The 12,751-nt window shown below is 50.1% G+C and overlaps 1 protein-coding gene across 2 annotated transcripts in view; it reads left to right on the top strand.

Annotated features, from left to right (window-relative positions):
* The first annotated feature begins 9,879 nt into the window (after nucleotides 1-9,879).
* PIK3CD (phosphatidylinositol-4,5-bisphosphate 3-kinase catalytic subunit delta) overlaps nucleotides 9,880-12,751 on the top strand; it is a 36,420-nt gene continuing 33,548 nt past the window's right edge. For both annotated transcript variants that reach the window (XM_055582376.1, XM_055582375.1), the window contains exon 1: nucleotides 9,880-10,008. The gene's annotated coding sequence lies outside the window, so the exon portion shown is untranslated. The remainder of the gene's footprint in view (nucleotides 10,009-12,751) is intronic.

The raw sequence follows: 12,751 nt of genomic DNA, 5'->3' as shown, positions 1-12,751 counted from the left end.
CACCACAGCCATTAATTTATTCGTTAGCTACTGCTGTGTAACAAGTTACCCCAAAACTTAGCAGCTTAGGGCTTCCCTAGTGACTCAGTGCTAAAGAATCCACCTGCCAGTGCAGGAGACATGGGTTCGATCCCTGGTCTGGGAAGATCCCACATGCTGTGGGGCAACTAATCCATTGCTCCACAACTACTGAGCCTGTGCTCTAGAGCCTGGGAGCCGCAACTACTGAGCCCACACATTGCAACTACTGAAGCCTTCATGCCCTAGAGCCTGTGTTCCACAACAAGAGAAGCCACTTCAATGAGAAGCCTGTGCACCACAACTAGAGAAAAAGCCCCAGCAGCAATGAAGACCCAGCACAGCCAGAAATTAATAAATAAAATTATTAAAAATACAAAACAAAATGAAAAAACTTAGCAGCTTAAACAACAAATGCTATCTTACAGTTTCTGTGGGTCGGAATCAGGGAGCAGCTGGGGCTGCAGGTGTAAGTGACTGGAGATACCTGCCAAGGTTTTGATACCTCAGTTCCTTGCCATGTGGGCTTCTTCACAGGATAGCTTAAGTGCCCATATAACTTGGTTGCTGGCTTAGCCAAGAGATAAAGATGAGAGAAAGATAAAAGATTAAAAAAAAAAAAGACCAAAGATTGCCCAAGATTGAAGCCCCATGTTCTTTTATAACCCAATCTCCAAGGCGACCTGGCATCACTCTGCCATATTCTGTAGACCAACCATGCTGTAATATGGGTGTTGTTGTTGTTCAGTCACTCAGCTGTGTCTGACTCTTTGTGACCCCATGGACTGCAGCATGCCAGATCTCCCTGTCCTTCACTATGCCCCAGAGTTTGCTCAGACTCACGTCCATTGAATCGATAATGCCATCCAACCATCTCAGGCTCTGTCACCCCCTTCTCCTTCTGTCTTCAATCTTTCTCAGCATTAGGGTCTTTTCTAATGAGCTGGCTCTTTGCATTGTGGCCAAAGTATTGGAGCTTCAACTTCAGTATCAGTCTTCCAATGAATGTTCAGGGTCAATTTCCTTTAGGATTGACTGGTTTGATCTCCTTGCTGTCCAAGGGACTCTCAAGAATCTTCTCCAGCACCACAGTTCAAAAGCATCAAATATGATTGGGGGCTCCACAAAGGTTTGAATACCAGGAGGGGCAAGTATCTGGATATAGTTTCAAATAGAGAGAGGTCCTTAGGAAATCCAGGACCCTGTTGGCTCCTTCATGAAGGGCTTCAGTGCTGCCTCTGAATGAGTGTTGGGTCAACCCTGAGTTCTCTGGATGCCGTTCTCTCTTGAGGCCACTTCCCTTCCTCCCTGCTCTGTATTTCTGATTAGGGAGCTTGACATGTAGTTACATTGTACTTGTTTCAACCAGATTTACCCACTTCTGTTAGAATATATTTTACAGACTTCTTTCTCCAGGTATTTGTAAATTCTGTTTGCATTTCTGTCGATGAGTGAGCCAGTTCTTGAATTTCCTTTCATTCTTGTCATCAAAAAGGGGTGTTCAATAGAACAGGCCTAGGACCCACCCCCTTGGTTTTGACCACCTCCCAGCGGGGCACTGGGTCATACCACCTAACAGTTGCAGAGACCCCTCATTGCAGGTGGCCTATAAGATCGCCTGTTTTAAATTTTTCATTTACTTCTCTGGCTGTGCCAGGTCTAGTTTCAGCATCATGCAGCATCTTCTAGTTGCTGCATGTGAACTCTTAGTTGCAGCATATGGGATCTAGTTCCCTGACCAGGGATTGAAGCTGGGTTCCCGGCATTGGGATCATGGAGTCTTAGGCTCTGGATTACCAGGGAAGCCCCCCATAAGATGGTCTTGAGGGGTGGGCTTAGGTCACAATAAAATGGGCACAATGTGTGTGTCCTGTCGCTCAGTCCTGTCCAGCTCTGTGCAACCCCATGGACTGTAGCCCGCCAGGCTCCTCCATCCATGGGATTCTCCAGGCAAGAATACTGAAGTGGGTTGCCATTCCCTTCTCCAGGGGATCTTCCCGACCCAGGGATCGAACCCAGGTCTCCTGTGTTGCAGGCAGACTCTTGACTGTCTGAGCCACCAGGGAAGCCCCAAATGGGCACATATCATGCATTAAAACATTGAGACAGTTCAGTGGTTAAGACCTTGGGCTTGCAAGGCAGGGGGTGTAGGTTCCATCCCTGTTAGGGGAACTGAGATCCTACATGCTCCAAGGGGTGGTCAAAAAAAAAAAAAAAATCCAGCCTGGTGCCCTATAAGAGGCAGATGATTCGCTGTAAGAAGCAGCTGAAGCAGCTTTAGTTGTTGGTCTTGTGGTTTCAGCTTCCTGCTCTGCCATTTACTGTGTAGGTTTGGGTAAGTCTTGGGCCCCAGTTTCCTTAAGGAGATGATGATAATAACTACCTTGTGGGGTTGTTTTAGGACTTAATGAGATAAAGTTCCAGGTATGCAATGCTGCATGAATCACACTGGATTTAGAGCTATAAAGCAGCAACTGTTTTATTATAAACATGGATTCTATGGACCAGGAACTCAGATAGGGCTTGACAGGCCAGCTTGGCTGTGTTTTGTGATGTCTGGGGTCAGTGGGGAAGGCTCTCAAAGGTCTGCTGATTACTTGAACACCTGGGGGCTGGAATCACCTGGAAGTTTCTTCCTTTAAAAAAAATTAAAAAAAAATTTTTTTTTTGAATGTTATATATGTTTTTGGTTGTGTTGGGTCTTAGTTGCAGTGCATAAGATCTTATTGTGCGGGATCTTTCACTGCAGCGCTTGGACTCTCTAGCTGTGGTGCACAGGCTCAGTAGTTGCAGTGCACAGCCTAGCTGCTTCTTGGTGTGTGGGATCTCAATACCCCAACCAGGGACCAAACCCACATCCCCTGCATTGCAAGGCAGATTCTCAACCACTGGACCAATAGGGAAGTTCCACCTGGAAGTGTCTTCACTCCTCCAGTTGCCTGGATGGGGCTGACTCAGAGGCTGGGCTCATATGGTACTGTCAACCCGAGTGCCTACACTGGCTTCTCTTTCTAGCTTGGGCTTCCTCACAGCATGATGGCTCTGGGCCACACTTTCCTGATGGTCAGAACTCCGAGAACAAGCATTGCTGCTTGACTCCAAACCTAGCTGGAAGCTGTATGGCCATTTATGGGCTCAGCTCTCAAGTCATTCAGCATCATTCCTACTATATACTCTTGCTCACGGAAGTCAAAAGGCCACCTATATATATATATATATATATTTTTTTTTTTTTTGCCATACCACGGGGCATGTGGGATCTTAGTTCCCTGATCAGGGATCAAACCTGTGACCCCCTGCAATGAAAGCACAGAGTCTTAACCTCTGGACCACTAGGGAAGTCCCCCCGACCCAGATTTAAGGGAAGACATACCAATAGATGCCTTTCCTATGAGGACTGGCTGCCATGTTTTAAAAGCTTCATGGTAAATTTAAAAACATTTAGCACAATGACTGGCATGTTGTATGGGCCAGAAAATATTAGCGGCCGTTCCCTCTGCTGCTGTTGTTCCTTTTGGTATCTCTCAGTACTGACTGCTGTGGATCTTATTGTGTGACTTGCACAAGCCCTCTGCCCCCTGTCTTAAAGACAATCTTAAGCTGCAGCCTTGCAGATATGTTAAGTCTAATATTGACAGATTCATTCATTTTACCATTTTCAAGTTTGGACCCAACTTTTAAAAATTCCCTGGCTCTTGGGTGAATTTTCTTACCCTTGCGGCTTCTCAAACGCATCTAGAGTTTTCGCAAGAAGCTTCGAGAAGGTCAGTTTCCTGAGTCCCCAGGGTGTCTTTCATGTTCTTTGATGTGTGATTCACACAATCCGCTGTTGTTCCAGGCACCCTGTTTATCCCCTTACTCTAATTTTCTCGAAATGAAAATTCACAACTGACCTTTTCCACAAACAGAGGAATAGTTTTTCTACTCTAAAGTGTATAAAAAAATCTGCGACATCCTGTCCTTCCACAAGAATCACATGCTAGAATTGGAAACCTAAGACTCACAGGAAACCACGGTGGAAAACAGGGTATAACCAGGTGCCCACCACGAGGCCCGGCTAGAAGCCCCCAACCTGTGCTGTCCCAGTGCTCCTTACCTCCACTTGCCATGTTGACACTGTCTGCTAGATCTTCCTCTTTTTTATTTATTTTTGTTTTTGGCTGCACAGGGTCTCTGTTGCTTTGCACAGGCTTTCTCTAGATGCGGCGAGTGGGGGTACCTCTTGGTTGCAGCCTGCAGGCTTCTCATTGCGGTGGCTTCTTTTGTTGTGGAGCGCAGGCTCTAGAGCCTGTAGTTGTGTAGCTCAGTTGTGTAGCTCAGTAGTTGTGGTGCACGGGCTTAGTTGCTCTGTGGTAAGTGGAATTCTCCCAGACCAGGGATCGAACCTGTGTCCCTTGCACTGGCAAGCAGATTCTTATCCACTGCACCCCCAGGGAAGTCCTGCAGGATCTTTTTTACCGAAGAAACAGCTCTGGAGAGATCAGGAAACTCATCCAAATCCTGGTCTAACTCCGGGACTGGCACTCCCACGTCTCACCAGGAGACCCTGCAACCAAGAATGCTTTTGGGTTGCGTGTGTGCTCAGTCACTTCAGTTGTGTCTGACTCTTTGTGATCCTATGGGCTGTAGGCCACCAGGCCCCTCTGTCCATGGGATTCTCCAGGCAAGAGTACTGGTGTGGGTTGCCATGCCTGCCTTTGAGGGATCTTCCCAACCCAGGAATTGAACCTTTGTCTCTAACATCTCCTGCATTGACAGGTGGGTTCTTTACCACTAGCGCCACCTGGAAAGCCCACTTTCGGGTTGACACTTGTCAGAATGAGCACTGCAGACATGAGCATCATTTTTAAAAATCTGTGCCTCCCCTCCCTTAATGCCCCTCCCCTCAAGATCACAGACTCTGGAAGCCTCAGCTCAGGCAGACTTTTTTGGTCTAAGCTTGGGGAATTGGCAAAAGAAAGAAACAAGCTTCAAGATTCTAATTAACTTTGCTTTTTAACTACAGATGAACCACTTTTTGAGTGATCTGGGGGTGAGAGTCTCAAAGATTAATGAAAATCTGTAAAAGTGGCAGGAGAGCAGGAGGCAGACACTCCTGTAATTACGTTCCTTCATTCCTTGTGCTTAGAGAGTAAAGAGATCAAGGGAACAGAAGGATGGAGGAATTACGTGAATAATCGTGGAGGAACTTCCCTGGCAGTCTGGTGTCAAGACGCGATGCTTCCATTGCAGGGGGCTTGAGTCCAGTCCCCGGTTGGGAAACTAAGATCCCACCTGCTTCACGGTGCGGCCAAAAGTAAATAAACAAATTAAAAAACAAAACAAAACTGTGGAAACTGTCTCCTCCTTTTGAGGAGGATTATTTTCCAGAATCATCTTGTTTTTCCTAATGGAACTTCAAACAAACATTTAACTTTTTTTTTTTTTGGTTGTTAATTCCATTTTTGGGGGGGGGTTGTTAGTTTCATCTTTTTTTTTTTTTTTTAAGTATAGCCTTTCTCGTCTTAGCCCTACTCATCTTTCTTTTTTATATATAAGACAACTGTGTCCCTTTAAACAAAAATTATTTATTTGTGGCTGTGCTGGGTCTTTGTTGCTCTAGTTATGGTGACTGGGGGCTCCTCTCTAGTTGCGGTGCTTGGGCTTCACATTGCAGTGGTTTCTCTTGTTGCAGAGCATGGGCTCTAGGGCATGTGGGCTCAGTACCTGTGGCTCACAGGCTTAGTTGCTCCATAGCATGGGGGATCTTCTGGGACCAGGGATTGAACCTGTGTTTCCTGCATTGGCAGGCGGATTATTTACCACTGAGCCACCAGGGAAGTACTCCTACTCAGCTTTTTTATCTGACCACATCTAAAAATGCTATAGAGAAAGAAAATAATTTTCCTTCTACCCTTCTAAGTTCCTGGCTGAGACCCCTCCTACCTGCCCTGTAATAAAAAGAGTAACAGGAGAAAAACAAATTTAAATACATACATATGTACGAAAGCCCCCCCCCCAAAGATATGAGACTCAGAAGACACCAGATTTCTTTGTCTATACCTTTAAGACAAAGAGACAGTTTATGAATTGACAAGACAAGGGGTTTGGGCTAGGGGTGGTAAGACGGTGAAGAAGCTAACAAGGTTTGCTTATACAGCCTCCAGCTGTCCATGCTCGTGCTCAGTCATGTCTGACTCTTTGCAACCCTCTGGACTGTTGCCCACCAGGCTCCTCTGTCCATGGGATTTCCCAGGCAAGAATACTGGAGTGGGTTGCCATTTCCTCCTCCAGGGGATCTTCCCAACCCAGGGATCAAACCCACGTCTCCTGTGTCTCCTGCCTTGGCAGGTGGATTCTTCACTTGAGCTGTCAAGGAAGCCCCTTGCCCCTAAATTCCCTGCCTCTGGTGATTAGGGATGTCTTTTTCCTCTTGGTGCAGGAAAGGTACCTTTCACGTGGAAGATTTACTTCCTGGTTTTAGGGGACAAAGAAGGTTCAGAGTGTCCTTTTTGCACTGGCTGTTTCTCAACTCCTTTTAATTTCAAATAATCAATATGCCAAAGTGGCATATCTGGGGTTGACATACTCTGACCCCTTGCAATGCTGAGGGCCAGGTTTGAAAAGGGAGAGACAAGCAGAATTCCAGGAAGGTTGGAGGTTGGGATATATGTGGGCAGCAGAGAGAAGCTGACATTTCATCACAGTCAGCTTACGTAGAGATGTGAGGACAGGGCGCAGAAGGAGTGACTGACTCATGGAGCAAATCCTCTTCCTCTTCCAGGCCTGTTGAATGTGACAAGGGGCTCTTGCAGGTGGGACCAGAGGCTCATCTGATCTCTTGCTGCAAGCTCAGGAACTTATAAAGAGGAGATGGCTGGATGGCATCACTGACTCAATGGACATGAGTTTGGGCAGACTCCAGGAGTTAGTGAAGGACAAGGAAGCCTGGTGTGCGGCAGTCCATGGGGTTGCAAAGAGTTGGACTCGACTGAGCGACAACAACAACAGCTTTTGGCAATAGGTAGTAGAGAAGTGGGTCTCTAATTTCCTTATTCTTTATAACAATGGTGAAACTAATTTATTGATCCACCTAACTAATTTCTTTATGGTGGTCTGGTGGTGGTGATTTAGTTGCTAAGTCATGTCCGACTCTTGCGACCCCGTGGACTGTAGCCTGCCAGCCTCCTCTGTCCATGGGGATTATCTAGGCAAGAATACTGGAGTGGGTTGCCAATTCCTCACTTATAGTTCAGAAAGGAGTTAATATATCCGAACTTGGAACCAGATTGGACACTTTGATTTTTCTTCCCTCTCTGCCACTAACTAGTGGGTTGCAGATCTCTGTGAGAGAAAACATGTCTGAGCATTTCATATACCGCACACCAGGCACTGTTCTATAGACTTTCCACATGTCTGTATTAATTCACTTAATTATCTCCCAAACAGCTGATCGCATGCTGTCTCTTTCTAGAATTTGTCAGTGCAGTTCCAGGACATTTGTAAATACATGCGGGATGACCTCTGTGACTTTTGCCATTTCAAAGAATCCTGGGTTTTTCTCTTGGCTCCAGAGGAAAATAATACCCTCATTTGAACATTGTTAATGGGGACCTTGCTTTGAGGTTGACTTTCAATCAAACCCAGGCTGGAGAGAAAGGAAATCTGCACCACAGGGCCCCTAGGGAGAAGGGCACCCACAGGTGGAGATGGGACCCGCCAAAACCTGTCATCTACTTGGAAATCTCTTCTGTTGCCTGGCCTTAGGGGGTCATTATCCTTTCCTGGTTGAGGCTTGTTAGGGATACTACCCCTCCCCAGTCAGAGAACCCCTCCCTGCATGTTTGCCCATCCAAAGTCCAAGGGTGACCCTGAGGCTTATACTTCATCCTGGGAAACCCCGATTCTGTGCATTAAGGGCGGTCCTACCGACCTCCGCCCCTGCCCCCACTGGGAACGCCTCCCTCCTCGGGGTGAGTCCGGGTCCCATCCACGAGTGTACTGTCAGCTGCTGCAAGGAGGAGCAGGAGTGGAGGTGGAAGCTTGCCAGTGGCGCCCTGAGTTGGGTGCGGGGTTGTTCCCACCCAGCGGCCAGGCTCTGCCTTCTCCACAGATTGTCAGCCAAGTGAACAGCTCGCAGCGCTGTGTGGGTAAAGAGTGCGGTTTAGTGTGAATACACACTAGTGCGTGTGTGTTTGTGGTCTCCGCGGCTGTGTGATTGTGTGTTGACATACAGTAATTATGTGAGTGTGTGTTTGTGTGTGTACTTCGGTCCCTGAGTATTTGTACAGGTTTATGTGACTTTGAGCATAATTGTGTGTGTCAGTTTATGTAGAAGAAGGAGAAGGAAATGGCAACCCACTCCAGTATTCTTGCCTGGAGAGTCCCATGGACAGAGGAGTCTGGCGGGTTACAGTCCACGGGGTCGCAAAGAGTGGGACACGACTTAGCGACTAAACCACCACCACCATATGACTTTCCGCATCATTGTGTGTGTGTCAGTTTACGTAACTGTGCCCGAGTGTGTGTGTATGTGTGTGAAAGTGCATGCGAGTGTACGCATGTGTGACATCCGGTGACGGGATACCGAGGGAGATCCTCCTATCCTGAACCCCGTCTCTTCACCCCCGGCCCTGACAGGGGTGCTGGGGACAGTACGCAGAGATCGCCGAGAGCCCCGGGGCTTCCCAGGACTGGTTCGCCTGGTCCGCGCATCCCAGGCTTCTTCAAGATTCCCGGGAACTTCTGTTGGAGTGTTTCTCCTGCCCTTTTCCCAGGCTCTGGGCGACGCTGGGATGGAGGGAGGCTCCTTGGGCTCGGACAGGCGGGCCTCCCTTGGGCGCCTCACCTGGAACCCTCGGTGGAGATGGAATGCTGCTCAGGCCGCTTTCTTCCGCCCCAGGTGTGGGACACCCTGGGGTCACTCTGAACCTCACACTCTCCTCCGCCGTTTGCGCTCCATTGTGGCCGAGGTTGAAGTTCCGGGCGATGAACTCCAAAGAGCATTCGAGGGGACCTGGGACATTGCAGGGCAAGAACTGTATGAACCTGGTACCGATCCAAAGTGGTCCTAAAGCTCTAAGAGGCTGTGGGATTGGGTGCTGAAGTGTGTGTGTGTGTGGTGGGGGGTGGTAGTGAGGTTCCCTACCCTCCGAGATTCTGCATTATTTACAACTGGAAGGAGAACAATGCCCACCTTACAAGGTGATGCCTGGATAGCATCTAGAACGAAGTGCGTGGGGATTACCGCGCTGTCTCAGACACGGTCTGCCTGCACGCATAGTTCATCTTAATGAATAGATGTATCGTGACAGTCCCGAGTTAACCCATTTATTTTCTAAATCGGACTTATGAGAGGAACTCCGATGGAAAAGGGGGCCCAGCGGCTGGACAACAGTCCGCGCACTGTATTTGAGCCAGTTTACTCTGGTGACCCAGGCTCCTGACAAGTGCCCCGCCCTTTCTGGTGATTCCCTGGGAACCCGAGCTGTCTGGCGGACGGCCCTCCCTCGCTCACTTTGCAGGTGGCATTTTCTATCCTCTGGTTACCGGCAGAAAGGGGGGCCGGGGACAGCGAGCGCAAGCTGTCCGGGGTCCCCTAGCTCCAGGCGCAGCCCCACCCGCCCGCGGGGAGCAGCGGGGCTCGGGGAGGATTTGCGGCGGCGTCCGCAAGGCGCAGAGCGCACGCCTGCTCTCCAGAGCTTCGCCCAGCTGGGGCTGTGAGAATTTGCCGACGGTGCCCGCGCCTCGGCTGGCCCCGCCCCGCCCCCGGGACGCCCCGCCCCATGGCTCTGCCCGCGCCCGCCCGTGGTCCGGGCCCCGCCCAGGGCCGCGCCCCTCGCGGATGCCCCGCTCACCGGCTCCGCGCCGCGGGCCTGCCCTCAGGCCCCCGAGGGCTCCGCGCCGCCGCCCGGAGGCTCGCGCCCTCCCGTCGCTCCGGGACCCGCCCGCCGCGTCCCCTGGGCAACAGTCTCCAGGGAGACCGGGCTCCGCCCCCGGCACCAACACCCGGTACGGAGCCCACCTGTGCGGGCGTCTGCGGGGTCCGAGTGCCCCCCGGTCACGCCCCACCCCGCCCAGCGCCGGGCTTTGTCCGCGAGGGGCGATCCCGTTCCGGGGGTGCGGGGGCTGGGGGAGGAGAGCGCGTTCCGGGGCGCACCCGACCCCGCTGCGGAGGCCGAGGCAGCGGGCCGCGCTCGCGTTGTGCTTCTCTGGCGTGGACTGGTTCATAGTCTCCTTTTCCCGTTTTATTGCCTCCCTTTTATGCCTCCGGGGGGCCGGGAATCCGGGGTGTCCCGCTGCCGCCCTTGGTGGGAATGAGCAGGGCCCTCCGCCGGGCTCCGGACGGGGACGCGCGCCTGTTCAGGGCAAGATGTTTACTTGTCAGGGACCGAGCAATAGCCGCGCGCGCCTTCCCCTCCCCCTGCCCCCGATTCGGGACGGAGCATCCTGCGCTCTGTCCGTTCGCAGCGATGCCTCCCAAAGCTTTGCCCTTGAACCCAGAGGGCTAGAGGGCAGCAGACCCGGCTCCTGAGGTCCCGGACGGTGCTGAGGGCCAGAGAGAAAAACGCACCTCCTCCCTGGCCGCCCTTTTGTGAATTCTGTCCCGGCTCCCTGTTCCCTGACCTGAATTCCTAAGGACCAGTCCCTTCCTTGCCTTCTCTAACCCTCCTTTCTCTCGGCTCCATCGCGCTTTCTACTTCGTCCTTTCTCGTTTTGAAAGTGCTTTTGCTCTTATCGAGTCTCATTTCCCTGTGACTGAGCTGCTGTTTTTTTGTCCTCTTGTTAATTAGCTTCCTTGGCCAGTGATGCAAGTTATTTCTTTCTTAGTTCTTGTCGCTGATCTCACCTTTCTCTGGTGGCTGTGCTCTGGGAAGTCCTTACCATCCTACCCTGGATGCTGAGTGGAGGGACCATCCGAACCCTGCAGCAGGGTCCACGGGGTATCCTTCCAGGGGTTAGGCTGGCAGCAGGGAGAATTCCAGCTTGGACCTTGGGGTGGCATCTTTTCCAACAGCTTCCTAGAATTGGGCGTTTTGTCTCATGGAGAAGAAGCCAATGGTTTAGGTTTCTTGCTCTTCAGGAGCTCAGTGGATTCCAGGCAGGAGAAACCAGCTGGGGAGTCAGGGGGGCGGGGGGTGGGAAGAGGGGGGAAGCGTCACGTCCTGCTGCTGGAATCCAGCTGCATGGGCTTTCGGAACTCAGGTATCTTTTGCTCTCTGGGGTCAGATTATTTCCAGGAGCCGCCCACAGTGGGTAAAGAAGTACCACAGATGCAGTGAGTGGGCGAACCCCTCCCCACACACCATTCCCTTTCATCTCCACAAAGCAAGGATAAATCCTCCTTTATGATGTGATCTGGGTGTTGAATAGAGACCTCAAGTTCACAGACATGTTTTTTGCAGCCATTGAATGGAACTCGAACCCAGGCTTGACTCAGATCACTTACTTTGCTTTCAAATACCAAACAAAACCAACAAACAACTCTAGAAATGATCTGAGTCATCTGTATGTATATAAATTCCTGCTTCGGGCACTGGAAATGTTCCTGTGGTTTGCTTCAGTACCACCAAAGAGAGCTGGGGGTGGCATTGACACAGATGGTGAAAAAGGCCCGTCAAGCACAATGTGACTGGTTTGCAAAAAGGGAACCTTGGTGAAAGAGTTGCTTTTGAGCCGAAGTCCTCTAAGGGAATGTGCAGAAGGTTTCTGAGACTTTCTCTTTTTAAAGATTTCTTGCCTTTTTTCTTTCTCTACTTTCCTTTTTTCTTTCTCTACTTTCCTTCCTTCCTTCCTTCTTTCTCTCCCCTCTCTCTTTCTTTCTTCCTTCCTTCCTCTCTTTCTTTCTGTCTTTCTTTTTCCAGACAGATAAGGAGCTCAGAGTCAGGCAAGAGTGCATTGATGCTCATTGATTCCAAAGCATCTTTAACCTGCCAGGCAGAGGGACCTTTGCTGCTGGTTTTTTGGACCATTCCAGAAAGGTAGATCATGCAAAGGAAACAAGTGTGTGGGGGAAGAAGAGATGTTATTTTGTAGATAGGTTAAGAATTTGAATGGAATCCACCCTCCCTGACTATCTAGCCAAAGGAGAGCTTCTCTGTAGGACTAGAATGCTAACAGGAAGAGAGTGACCCAAATTTGTGCTCGGAGCCAACGAAGGGGGATGTGAACTTAGATCCTTGCCAGCTTCCCAGCAAAGGTCTGCTGCTGACCAGGAAGAAAGGGATGGCTTTGCTCTGAGGAGCCCTAGAGCTCATTTTTATGCTGCAGCATATGGTATTTGACTTGCTTGTTCATGGTAGAGCCAGGCAGGCCTATTTGGCCAGAGAAGAATGAAAACCTTCTTCCGGAGGAAATGGATTGAATTTTCATAACTTGATACTGCTTCTCAAGGAGTCCTTAGGTGGGGACATTCTGTTTCTCTAGGGAGTCGGCAGTCACTTTATCAATAAGAGGATGCTCCTTGGAACTTCCGGGACGTTAGTCCTTTCATTGTGCGAATGAAGAAACTGAAGTCAGAGACTGACACTGGCCAAACCTTGGCTGAGCACCTGCCTTTGGTGTCTGAGAGTGTCTGTGTGTGGTTAACAAGCTCGCAGATTGGTCCCATTTGCCAGCTGTGTGTGTACTTGTGTATTCTTGTACACCAAGTTTGTACACTATAAGCACCAAGCTCCTTATACGGATGTTCAAGCAGCCACTATCATTTCTGATGGTTCAGGTAGGGCACAGGGTAATAGCATGATGTCATCCT

This window comes from Bubalus kerabau, chromosome 5, assembly GCF_029407905.1.
Source record: "Bubalus kerabau isolate K-KA32 ecotype Philippines breed swamp buffalo chromosome 5, PCC_UOA_SB_1v2, whole genome shotgun sequence".
Taxonomy (NCBI): Eukaryota; Metazoa; Chordata; class Mammalia; order Artiodactyla; family Bovidae; genus Bubalus; species Bubalus kerabau.
This window is presented reverse-complemented; position numbering and strand designations above follow the sequence as displayed.